This window comes from Balearica regulorum, chromosome 1, assembly GCF_011004875.1.
Source record: "Balearica regulorum gibbericeps isolate bBalReg1 chromosome 1, bBalReg1.pri, whole genome shotgun sequence".
NCBI classification, from domain to species: Eukaryota; Metazoa; Chordata; class Aves; order Gruiformes; family Gruidae; genus Balearica; species Balearica regulorum.
In genome coordinates, this window is record NC_046184.1 from 162,032,722 (window position 1) to 162,045,093 (window position 12,372).

The following is a 12,372-nucleotide window of genomic DNA, read 5'->3' on the forward strand; positions in this document are numbered from 1 at the left end:
TAAATTGCTAAAGCTTTCTAAAGGAGATAGGGCTGGCCTTTGGCGCAGGGCTTCTATCCAGCTCCCATCGTGGATGAGACGCTCACACTTGGGAAATCGTTTGGGGATAGCTGTCAGTTCTGCAGTTTTGGATGGTTTGGTTTTTGGTTTCGTTTTGTTTGTTTCATTCTTTACTCCAATCCCTATTCTGGAGGGGTACAAAATAGCACAAATTTGGTTTCCCACTAGAAGAAAGTTGTGAATAGCTTTGGCTGGAATCGGAATGCTCTGTTATGCTAAAACTGTGTTCTTATGCGCTTTAAGTAGCTATTGAATGCTAATATGTTTCTATTTTTCAGTAAGAGGAACATACAAAAACCTCGATGTTTTTTCGGGGGAAAGTGGCTGTTTTATTAAATATACTATGTCTGAGACTGAATCTTCCTTTTTTTTTTGTTTCATTTTGTCTTGCATTACCTTTAGTTTTTATTTCCATTGCCATTTTACCTGGCAAAACAAAGGTTTTTAAAAATATTAAAAAATAGAATTGCCCATCTGCCCATAGTAGCTCTGATTTTTGTGGTAATGCATGAAAAATCTAAAGTCAATAGTGTTTTGATTTCTACACATGTCATCACACATTTGGAGTTTATCTGCACCGAGGATCACAAGATTCTGTTGGTTGTCTCAGTAGGAGACATGCTCATTAAGTGACTACGTTCATCACTTCTCAGCAAAACAATCATTGCCAGTGGCAATGGAAAATCATGAGGATATGAGATTTTGTATCAGTATGTTGTTAGCACATCTCTTTAGTACAATGCTGTGTTGTGGGTTTTTTTTTTTTTTTTTAACCTTTCCCTAACTGAAATTTTTTGTTAAAGAGTTTTTGTTTTCAGTCACTAAACTGCCGGTCTAGTCCTCAGCATTTTGACTTCTGAAAATATGTCAGCTCCTGAAGAACAATGGTTGGTCACAAAAGTCTTTCCAAAAGTGGGACAACTTGAGGGGAAAAATATACTCTGAAAGTAAAGGGAAACATGAGGGGGTGTGTCACCCAATATTCACAGGGTTGCTTTGGGAAAAGGCTGCTGCTTTCACACTTGAAAAAGGAGGGATTTGTTGAACTCCTCTGTTACTGTGGAAGAAAGCGTGATGGTTTAGCTTTTTTTTTTATTATTATTTTTAACTAATAGGAGGGAGCAGCAGTGGATAATTGTGCAAAGCAGCATTTCTCCCCACGCAGGGAGCCTGAATAGGGATGCTCTTGCAGGTAGCTTTTTCAAGAGCCGTGGGATGTGCAAATTAACACAAAGTTGAGACGTGAGTGTCCAGCACCAGTGCCACGTGTGCTCTCGGGTGCGTGCTCTGCCTTTGACCTATAGCCACAGGAGTGTGATAACAGTTGCCTGTTGAAATAAATGTCTAATTTGCCATGTGAGAATAAACTACTTTTTCTTATAACTGTGCTTAACTAGGATTTGTGATTTATGCAGGCACATGGACCTTCTCCGGTGGAAGGTTCATGTCTGAGCAAGACCATGGAAAAATGAGGACGGAGGTGCCCTTTCTTTTCATGTCTGTCTGTGGTACAACAGCTCTATACAAAATTTGTCAGACCTCAAAATAAAATCCCTGAAAAATGAAGCAAAAAACCTGCCCCTTTAACACTCCTGAATCCCATAGACTATTCTAGTTTCTGTTACCCCCAAATACTCCAGGGAGCCACAGCCAAAGCACCTTTATCCTGATACTAAATTCATGTAGGTTATGTATTGTGCATAGACGTATACATATAGTTTTGTGTTATTGCTGCATTTGTCTTTGCCTTAAGGCACAATTTTATTTCCAAAGACCCGTCATCAGTTCATTTGCGGTATTCACGGTGACCAGCAACGTCATACAAATAAACATCAGTTTTATGTAAATCACCACAAGCAGTTGCCGGCCAGGTGCGGGGTGGAGAGGAACAGGCCACTGCTATCACTGGGGGAGGCCTTACACAGGAGCCGAAATAGCTCAGTTGGGAGAGCGTTAGACTGAAGATCTAAAGGTCCCTGGTTCGATCCCGGGTTTCGGCAAACATATTTTCTTCCTTTTTCCGGCGGGGGCGGGGAGCTGCTGCTGCTGCCGCCGGCTCGGCCCGCCCCGGCCCGGCCTGTTCTGCCCGAGCTGCGCCCGAGCCTTCTGCGGAGTGCCCGGCTGCCGGCCTGGCCCCAGCCCGGCCGGGGGGAGCTGCGATGTGGAGGTGATAGCGATCGTGTCGCTCATGATATATAGGTTGTGAGCGTTCACGTCATTCATGACTATCCGTGTCGAGCCGGCAGCGGTGCGCTCCGTCAGTGGCCCCACCAGGATTGCTCTGCTGGGCCTGAAATTCCCTGTTGTCTTCCTCCGTTGGCTGCTTTTTTTTTTAAAAAAAAAAACCCGATGTTCCCAATGGTGAGGTTCAGGGAAACGATGCCATTTTACCTCTGCTAAGTGCGTGCGTTGACGCTTGCCAGGCGACGGCATGGGTGCACAGGTACAGCTCCGCAGAGCCTCCTATACAGTCTATAGTAGCCCGGCGAAACGGCCGCAATCGGTGAGCCTGCACTTTGTACGCGTGGCGTGAGTGTGAAAATCACATGCAGAGAGGATTTGCCAAGGAGGTGGGGGGCAGTGAGCTGTCAAACATCCCCATCCTCCCTCTCCCTTCCAGTGCATTACGCTGCAGAATCGAGGAGCCTGGAGAAAACTGAGAGGGGATCTCATCAACGCTTACAAATATCTAAAGGGCGGGTATCAAGAGGAAGGGGCCAGACTCTTTTCAGTGGAGCCCAGCGACAGGACAAGGGGCAACAGGCACAAACCGGAACACAGGAAGTTCCACCTGAATATGAGGAAAAACTTCTTTACTGTGAGGGTGACCGAGCACTGGAACAGGCTGCCCAGAGAGGTTGTGCAGTCCCCTTCTCTGGAGACGTTCAAAACCCGCCTGGACGCCATCCTGGGCAACCTGCTCTGGGTGATCCTGCTCTAGCAGGGGGGTTGGACTAGGTGATCTCCAGAGGTGCCTTCCAACCCCCACCAATCTGTGAGTCTGTGACACGCTGCAAAGCAAGCCATGCAATCAGACGAGTGCCGTGGAGCTCGCGCCTACCCAGCGCTGGCTGTGCCTGCGTCCTCCCTGGCAACCAGAAATGCACATCTGGGAGAGTTTGCCTTCCAGTTTCCCTTTTCAACTCTTTTTAAGTTTAAGGTTTTTATTTATGATGGAAGAACTGAAAGCAAAAAGCTGGCCCTTCATTCTCTGCCCTCCACCACCTCCCGCTATAGAGGAAGGGAGGGATGCTAGAAGAGAAAGTGAAACTGTGCGGAGAGGAGGAGGATGGTGTGGGAGAGTAGGGGCAGGGAGGGAGAGAGGCTGTCAGGAGGACGGGTGCAGAGGCAAAGACAGAAGGATTAGAGATTACTTCTCACCAAAATCTGGAGCAGAGGTCAAAATTCTTGGACCTCGTTATTCCTCTGCTGTCAACAGCTGAAACTACTTCTCGTTCACAGAAAGGCTAAGGAATAGCTTCAAGGCCAGAAACAGTGGTAATTAATGTCATCTAGTCTTCACCATTCATGTATTTCCCCCTGATGCTTTCTTTTAAGTTGGGAGAAAAAAAATTCGGATGTTTCCCAAGCATATTTTTAAGGAGGGCATATATTTTTGGTTTGAAGACATGAAGAGGCAGAAAATGCATTAGTTCTCTTGGTAGTTTGTTGCAACTGTTCCATATATATTCCTTACTTTAATTTGGATCTGTCCTCTGTTGAATTGTAGCTAGTATTTCTGTGAAGCCTTTTCTGTGTTAGATCAAAGATCTTCTCAGTACCTGGCATTTGGTCATCATGAAGCAGGCAAGTCAGTACCCAGCTTTGTTTTGATAAACCAAAGAAATCAAATTCTTTGAGTCTCTCATTTTAAGAGACTTTCTTCTGCTTTCAGGTAGGTTTTTTGTTACCTTTTTAATATACTGACAGCAGAACAATACACAGAAAAAGGTCTTTTAGTATTGGTGTCGTCAGTGCAAAACACAGCAGTAAATCAGCTCCTTACCTCTCTTCCGCATCTTTCATCTACTCATGAAAAGGTAGCGCTGGTAATTTTTTAATCACAGCATCACATCAAGCATTGCTGTTGAATTGCTTGTCTGGTAGAAGGAGCACTCACTGCTGATGAATATCCTATTAGTACAAACAGGAGAAGTGTTACTTAGACGCCTACTAATAAGACAGGTAAGGGATAATATAACTGCTTATATGACTATTTTTCCTAAAGATTTTTTAAGCTTTTGAAAGAATATTAAGACTGCATGCTTGAGTACTCAGGGAGAGAAGGAAATGTTAAAATGAAGATTGCCTGTGACTTCTGTTCTGTGCATTTGTGCAGGTGATACCAGAAATAAATACTTTTTTTCCCCAAAAGCTGTTAATTTTTCATCAAAGACTTTAATGGTGCTTTGGGAATGAATTAGGAAGGTGTTCATTTCCTGCAGATGTGTAATCAAAGAGGCAAAAGAAAGAAAGACCTTTTACTTTTTGTCCATTTGCATACTGCTGAATAAGAGTCATGGAGCAAGCTTGGATGTTGAACCTCTGACTCTCTGCTCAACTTGTGCGTTACTGCCCCGACAGCCAACTCTTTCCAAGGTTTGCTACGGAGGGACCAGCCCCGTGTGGTGCAGACATCCGCCAGCCAGGGCCTCCCAGCTGGGGGGGGGCAGGATGTGACCCCAAGACTGCTTTCAGGCAGCGATCTGGCCGTACCCTCTCAGTGCTGCCCCAGAGGTTGGATCCCTTCTGCCATTGAGTTCCCCGAGGGCCAGGAAAGGTGCGGGTCACTCTTGCCCTCTCAAAGTGTCTGATTTTTAGTGGGAGCGCTCAGGCACATGGATGTATGGCAGTTACGTGCTGTGGTAGTCTCTGAAATTCCTTTTTTTAAGCTAAGGACAATATTACCTGAAATAGCAATTCCTTTCTCAGAGGTTTTGTGATTTTAAATGGAAATTTTGTGGAGCACTGAAATACTAAGGGTGATAGCCATGGGGACACTAAGAAGAAAATCTCATTTTTGTTCGGTATGGGATTTGGATAGCACGCACTGCATAAGGCCTCGGGTCTTATGTGGAAGGAGAGGATAAAATTAAGAGATAACCTTAATTCTGGTATTTTTAAACTTCTGTCTGATTGATTTTGCAGGCTTGATGCAGGTTTCTAATATGATTTGGCAGGTTCTGGGAAAATAATCCCGAGTGTTGTTGCTTTATTGCTTTTATGTCACACAATATTCAGGGATTTTTTGTTCAGCTTTATCTTCTTTGCACCATCTTTTTTTTTAGCATTGCTGCTTTCTAGGTTTCTTCTTGCCAGCAAGCATCTCCATTTCCATTTATTTTTCTATTAGCTTGTTTCCTCAAGATGAACCCCCTGCTAGGAAGCAGATCCAGGCTACTTTCATGTCTGTCTAACTAAGCCATTAAGTTTTAGTCACGAGGCTCCTTCTCTGCAACTGGGAAACTTCTCTGTCACTACAGATATAATTACATATGTTTTTTTAAATGACTGTCATATACTGAAGTTGATACCTCACAGGGATTCAGAGGAAAAAAATCACATTTTACAATGTTGCTTCAGCCTTACTAAGATATTTGAAATCTGGTGGATTTGGTTCACGTTCTTTTTCCATGAGCATCCTTGGCTGCTGAGTCACTGCTTTAAGTGAATGAAAACTGGAGCGGAAGGAGCGGCTCAGCAAGAGGTGTACCACACGTCCTACCTCTGCTGCAAGCTGCAACAACTTGCAACCACAGGACACGACAAATAATGAAGAAGCTTAAAGCTTTACTTTGAAATGCCTCTATTTGGTGGTTCTGACAGCGGTGGGACTAACTTGCCGTGCCTGGTGTTTTCCGTAGGCTTTCTGAGGGTTTTAACAAGTTCAGGTGTTCCTCGGAGGAGATGCTCCTTGTCTTCCTTCATGTCCCCACGAGTCCCCTCCTCGTCCCTGCGGGCAGTTTCTGCACCTGATGTTTGTTACTGTCCCGTCTGCCTCTCAGCAGTGAATAAATGTTACTCAGTCTTACACGTAGTAAAATTCCTTTCTCTTTGGATTAAAAATTTGGTTTGTTGATAAGAAAGATTTGTTTCTGTCTCTTGACTAGAAGATTTCTGGCTTTGTCTCCTGCACATCTGGTAAACCTCATTTAGATGTGCAGTATGATCAATGCAAGGGATTTAGAAAACATAAGTCAGAACTCAAATTTAGTTTTTACGATATATGTATATTTTTAATAACAAATCTTGGTTGTTGTCTATCTGGTTTCTGGTCCTGTAGAAGAACTAGAATTGTAGTTTTGAACTTTCTGGGAAAGAAAGGCATTTGAAAAGAAAAACAAAATTTTCAGCCGATTATCCATTTCTAGAATCTAGCACTCTACATTCAAGTCTTTTTTTTTTTCTTTTTTTTTTTTTTTTTCCCATGTGAGTGAGCAAGTTAGGAGAGCTTTATCCTTTTTAACTTCAGCACTGGAACCCTGTATAAGGAGGCTTTTTCTGAGCCAGTTCCTTGGGAGTTTTGGGGTTTTTGTTGTTTGTTTGTTTGTTTTTTCCCTCCCCAGCAGTATAGCACCAGTATATCGTGCTTTGTGCTTTTGTAGGAATATAGAACTCATATTCCATTGTAATGTAGAAATATAGAATTTATGGTACAGCTAACAAGACAGATTCGGGGCAGTTAAGTGAAATCTAAACCTTCAGTACTGCTATGGTTATCAATGCTATCTTTATTCCTCAGTGAACCTTTGGGGAAACATTGTATTTTTGTTTGGATGCACATACATCTACTTGCTTAAAGCAAGGGAGCATTCATTACTTTGCCCAACAATGTTCTTGGGATTTAGCCCACATGACATGAGGAATGAATATCTTTTGTTCCATTTCATATTTTCCATTGGGATAAGTAGTAGCGTTAGTATTTTGAATAAAAATTGTGAGAAGAGTATCTTCTGGAACTGGCTCTAGAAAGGTTAATGTAAAGTCAAGGCTTTAGAGATTTCTGATATTATTTCAAATAGTGTGTTTGTACTATTTTTTAGATTTATTTTTTTTTCCCAGTGTGGTACAGAGCTAGGTCTGGATTTTCTTCTCATATTTCTTTCCCTGTGATTGGGACAATTTGTTGCATTGCTGAATTGTCGAGGTGAGAGTTCTGTCCTACCTGTCCCATGCTGCATATGAGATCTTCGGCTCATGCCTTCCTGACCGGGTGCTGAATGATGAGCCACAGAGGCAACCTGCATGCTGGCCAGGCTGCGGGCTCCTTACAGGCTTTCCACAACATCTGTAAAGCTCCACATGTGCCAAAACTAAGATATTAAACCAGCTTGCATCTCACTTTGCTTTTGTCAACCAGCATGAATCTACTCTATGTAAATCAGGTCCTCTCCTACCACAGCCATTTGGTGTGGGGCTCATCTCACTTCACTTTAGACATTTAAAAGTTCAGTGTCGGTCTAAGTTTGAACTAGTCAACCTTCCCTCCTTTTAAGGTCAAGGCAGAGAAATTAGGACAGAGAGAGGCTGTCTGACCTTGTCAAGGTGCCTGTCTGAGAATGGGATGAGCCATCCCATGGAGGTGCTTCTTTCCTTTCATAGACTTTTGGGGAACCACAGGATAACTGAGACTTAGCTCTCTTACTTTCCATATGCCTGGATTCCTTGAAAGAATCATACTTTAGATTCTATGACTGCCTTTATAGTTAGCCCAGGCTCAAGCTGATGAAATAACTTTGGAGATAAAGTCATCTTTGGGCAGCCTTTGGACAGGTGGTCACCACAGCATTGGTGCAGAGGCAGATACAGAGAGGCTCTTGAGTGGCAGGTCTCTTTGACATTATTTACACATCCTTTGCCAGCTGAAGATGCTGAGATAATTGCTGTTGCTTACTCAGGATGGTTTCATCTGCCAGTCAGCATTGTGTTTATTTAAACTGTCAGTAGCTTAAACTTTCATCTGTGTTCCTACGTTTTATGGACACCAGAAAAAGTATGCTTGTTTAGGTAGAAAGTGACATGGTACAGAGTCTCATTAGCCACTGCTTCGTGATCTTTGAAAGGGTTTCTCAGACATGTTAAATGAGGGAATAGGATGGAAGAAAGATCTTAGAAAGGAAATGGAAGTGCTCATGCATTGTCTCGGACAGAAATGAATAAAAAAAAAATATAAAAATATGGTAGCAATTTCTAAATAATATTTGTTTAAGGCTGTGGAAAGATCTAGCAGAGTTAACACGGGCATCCGCTGTACTAAAGCAGTGTATGATTACAGGACCTTTCTAAACAAGTTGTATATAGTACATGCTTCAGCTAGCATGTGTCCTTGGAGAGGTGAGAAGACAAGTGCCATCAAATTTGGAGCTTTGGAAGTGGATGTCTTTAAGTAATGAGGATTTCCCATTGCAGGCAGCTCCAGACTTGTGGGAGGTAAGTTCAGCCGGACCGCAACGCCCAGTGAGGCATCAGTGAGGAATCCAGGTGGGATTCACCTGCCTAAACGTAGACCTCTCGTGTATTGAGTACCTACCAGTGAAACCTAGGCTTCCATTACAATAAATAAATGGAGAAAGTTAGACTTTTGTGCGATGCAGTTCATCCCCTCCTAATGTGGGTACAGAAAACAGGCCGAGTGAATTGTACCCTAAAACCATCTATTTCTCTGCATTAAGAGAAGATCCTATAAAGAAAACCCTGAGTGACCACTTAAGTGTAGATATTTGTAATCAATAGATTTCTAACATCAGATGAGATAAATTTCATCCTTTGTCACAAGGAAGCCTGCAGGTAAAGCCATGGAAAGATTGACAAGTGGGATTGGCGACACAAAGAAAGCTCGACTAATCCAGCGTGCAGACTGGTGGGCTACGAGCATGACAGAGGAAACTCACGTGAGACCGTGAAACTGTCTTTAATTGGGGTTGAATTCCTGGCTGCAGTCTTGTTGTGTATTTTCTGTGAGACCTGGCCAGATTACTCGTCTGTGAGTTGCTCTTCTGTTCTAATAGTATGTGAATATGTTGTAGCATGTAAATTCGTTGTCAGGAAAAAAAGTCCACAAATTAGAAAGGACATCTTTAACTTAAATAAATAAATAATAAGCATAAATAACTTAAATATGAGAAGGCAGGAGCTGATGAGACTGTTCATATGAAGAGGGATTTTGTGCAAGGGTAGGATCATGAGATCTCCAGCACTGCTCTGCATGCCCAGACTTTGACCTCATTCTCCCGGCTACAGCAGAGGAAGACAAAACATAAGGTGGTGAAAGGGCAGTGTCTTGTGTTGTAGGGAGGAGGAGAGAAGACATAAATGAATAAGAGCCTCTGTGAGAAGGACAAAACAGAATGGGATGGGAGGAGAAAGAAAATTAGGGAGAAAAGATTCAAGGGCATCTACTCTTCAGGAGGATGGGAGAGAGCAGAGATGAGCAGTTAAGTAGCAAAATAAAAAGGAAAAACAGTTACAGTACAGAGACAGGAATACAAAAGCCTAAGTACGAGGATATAAAAGGTTGAAGAATTATCATCAGACTTACTAGAAATGAAAAATCATCTTGCAAGCATAAAGACACCTACATGGGCAGTGATTGAACATAGGAGGGAGTGGCAGTTACTCTTTTCTTCCTAGGTCACACCTTATTGCAGTTCAAAGGATTTGAAAATTTTTAAATATTAGAGAAGCTATTTTTCTGAGATGTACTGCTTTGAGATGTAAGCCTAAGGGAACAAAGGTTGTTTCTGCAAGTGTTGAGTTGGTTTTTTTTCCAGGTCTAATAGCTTATAAGATTTTGTGTAGATCTGGTTGCACCTGGGTAACTGAAACAGTCAAATAAAACCAAGATCAGGAGATGTAGGGAAGCCTTTCTTCCCATGGATTTCTGTTTGGTGAGTGTTTTTAGTATTTAGGAGGGGCTTTTTTTTCAGCTGAAAGCTTTTTCTTTTGTTGGGTCACTTAAAGTGGCTCACTTACTTGTGGAGTCTCTGGTGCCTGGTGATGCATAATGTCACGCTGAAATCTTTACCTCCGCTGGGGCACTCAACAGTTCTCTCTTCTGTTTGCCATCTAGCATGTTCTAGGTTTCCTGAATCTCCTAGGTAATTTATGTCTTTGAGATCTCTCTCTTCTGAGTGAATTACTCTTTAGGCTCCATTGACTATAATGATTAAGATGTCTACTGGCTGTAATGGGAACATAAAGACATGTAGCTCCTAGATAAATGCATACATGATAGATGCATTATGAAGGTATTTTAGTCTTGAATTTACTTTCATCTTGTACGATGGCTTTACTTCACACATTTTCCAGTGAGAAACCTTCATAAGTATTCAAGTAATACATTCCTGGTGGCACTGTTGGAAAAATATGCCTTAGATCATGCTTCTTACTCTATGAACTCTGGAGCACATAAATTCAGAAAAGTTAAAATCAGCAGCCAAAATATTTATCTGTCAATTAAAATACAAACTAAAAGGTGGATTTGTTGTAAGCTTTGGGTAAAGATTAGCATGGTTTCATTTCCATTCAAAACATTCTGATTATGGCCAGTTTCATATCATGCATAAGTTATAGGTATGTTACATGATCTTTGGAGCAATGAAAAATGTACTAAGGTATTATAATTTGAGTTTCTTGCAAAGTCCTTTTTGTCTAGACTTGCTCCACACAGGTAGAATCTGCTCTTTCTCAGGTGAGATTTATGACAATGTAAATATCCCTGAACTAATGTAAAGGTGGTTTGGCAGAACAAAGAATCAGAGGTGTAATATTTTCTTCAAAGAAAAGAAAAAAAAATATTCCCAATGGCCAAAATTTCCAGAAGTGCTCATCTCTTTTGGGTGCTCAGCTTGAGATACCATGGATTCACTTGACTTGGTGAGTTTGCTTCTTATCATATGATGTCTTTTTTTTCAATTTTTTTTTCGCATTTGAAAATTTTTTTGTCTGTGGAGCACTTACTTGGGTGTTGCTTTTCATGTCTCTTTACTTTTCACTTTGACCTTGATCTTTTACTTGTCTGCAAGACAAATCTTATAGAATTATCTTTTTTCCTACTATCTCCAGGGTTATCACCTGTTGTAATGAATTATCATGTGATTTATTCTTTCTATTGATATGTTGATTCCCACATAAAGGTATATGTAGAATGTTGTCTTTTGGCCAAAATTCTTTCCAAAATTCCAAAGGCTAAATACTTTTCTGGCTTGTTGCTAATCTGTGCTCGAGTACAGTACAAGGAGCCTGAGAAACAATACTGTCATTGAGAAAAAAAAATGTGAACCCGCTGCCTACTTTACTGCTCAGGAATTCTGTATTGCTCGGGTGAGTTGTGTTTAGTGGTTTCTTTGCCTGTACCTTTGAGTATTCTTTTTCTTTATTTCTTCTCTTGCAAAAAAACCCCAAAAACCCAGGCATTAATCCCCAAAATGCGTTGGCATCCATATGGGTTTATTTGTTTGCCGCCCTTTGATGGTAGGCTGAGAAGTTTGCTATTGGGGGTGAACCTGGGCACAAATCCAGGCTACAAGGTAGCTGAAACACTGTTTTCCTGTACGTTCACAGTAAAGCCTAAATCATTTAACTAATAAATTTAACACAGCTTCAGGTGTGGCAGCCTGAGCTGGTAGCTCAGAAGTGTGGACAAGGCAGCGCGGTTACCGGTTGGATGAAGGGGGCTTCGTCCGCTGCTCATGTGCTCAGATTCGCTGCCTGAAAAGTCCTTTGATAGCTGCAGGCAAGCGGTTCTGGGCGGTAGTGCCAATGCACAGCCCTGCTCATTTTTCAAGAGATAGTAAAACCCCGTAGTAAATAAAAAGTCATTCAGCGTGCTATTTTGTAAACCGGTATAGTGCTGATATTGTGCGGCCCTAACAGCGGCTCCTTTCTTTAAGCACAATGGCCGCGGGGAAGCTGTGGGAACTTCTTGACAGTGAGGTACTAAGAAATGGACAGTGCCTGCTGTTTTCCCAATGACTAATTGAAACACAACTGTCTTTTTGTAATTTTCCTCGGTGTCTTCCGTGGCTCGGCGTGTCATGCAGCGGCGTGTGGCCGCCAATGCTGGCAAGCCTGACGCGGGCACCGACATGTGATGCCAGGATGTGGGATCTGTCCGTCCTTTTTCTGTCCGTCCAGGTGCTCCCCCCCCGGCCAGGGAGGGCACTCCCAAAATGTTGATGCATTACTGAGGACCAGAGGCTACATCTGTACTAGTACTGCATGCTGTAGCTACTCCTGGTTTTGTAAAATTGTGTAGTGGTGATGGAGGAGAGTAATCATAATAAAAGCTATGTATGTGCCACTCTTCCACTC

General features: G+C 42.3%; 1 non-coding gene across 1 annotated transcript; it reads left to right on the forward strand.

The window, feature by feature from the left end:
• The first annotated feature begins 1,987 nt into the window (after positions 1-1,987).
• TRNAF-GAA (transfer RNA phenylalanine (anticodon GAA)) lies at positions 1,988-2,060 on the forward strand. Its single transcript has one exon. It is a non-coding gene; the product is annotated as a tRNA-Phe (tRNA).
• The last annotated feature ends 10,312 nt before the right edge of the window (positions 2,061-12,372 follow it).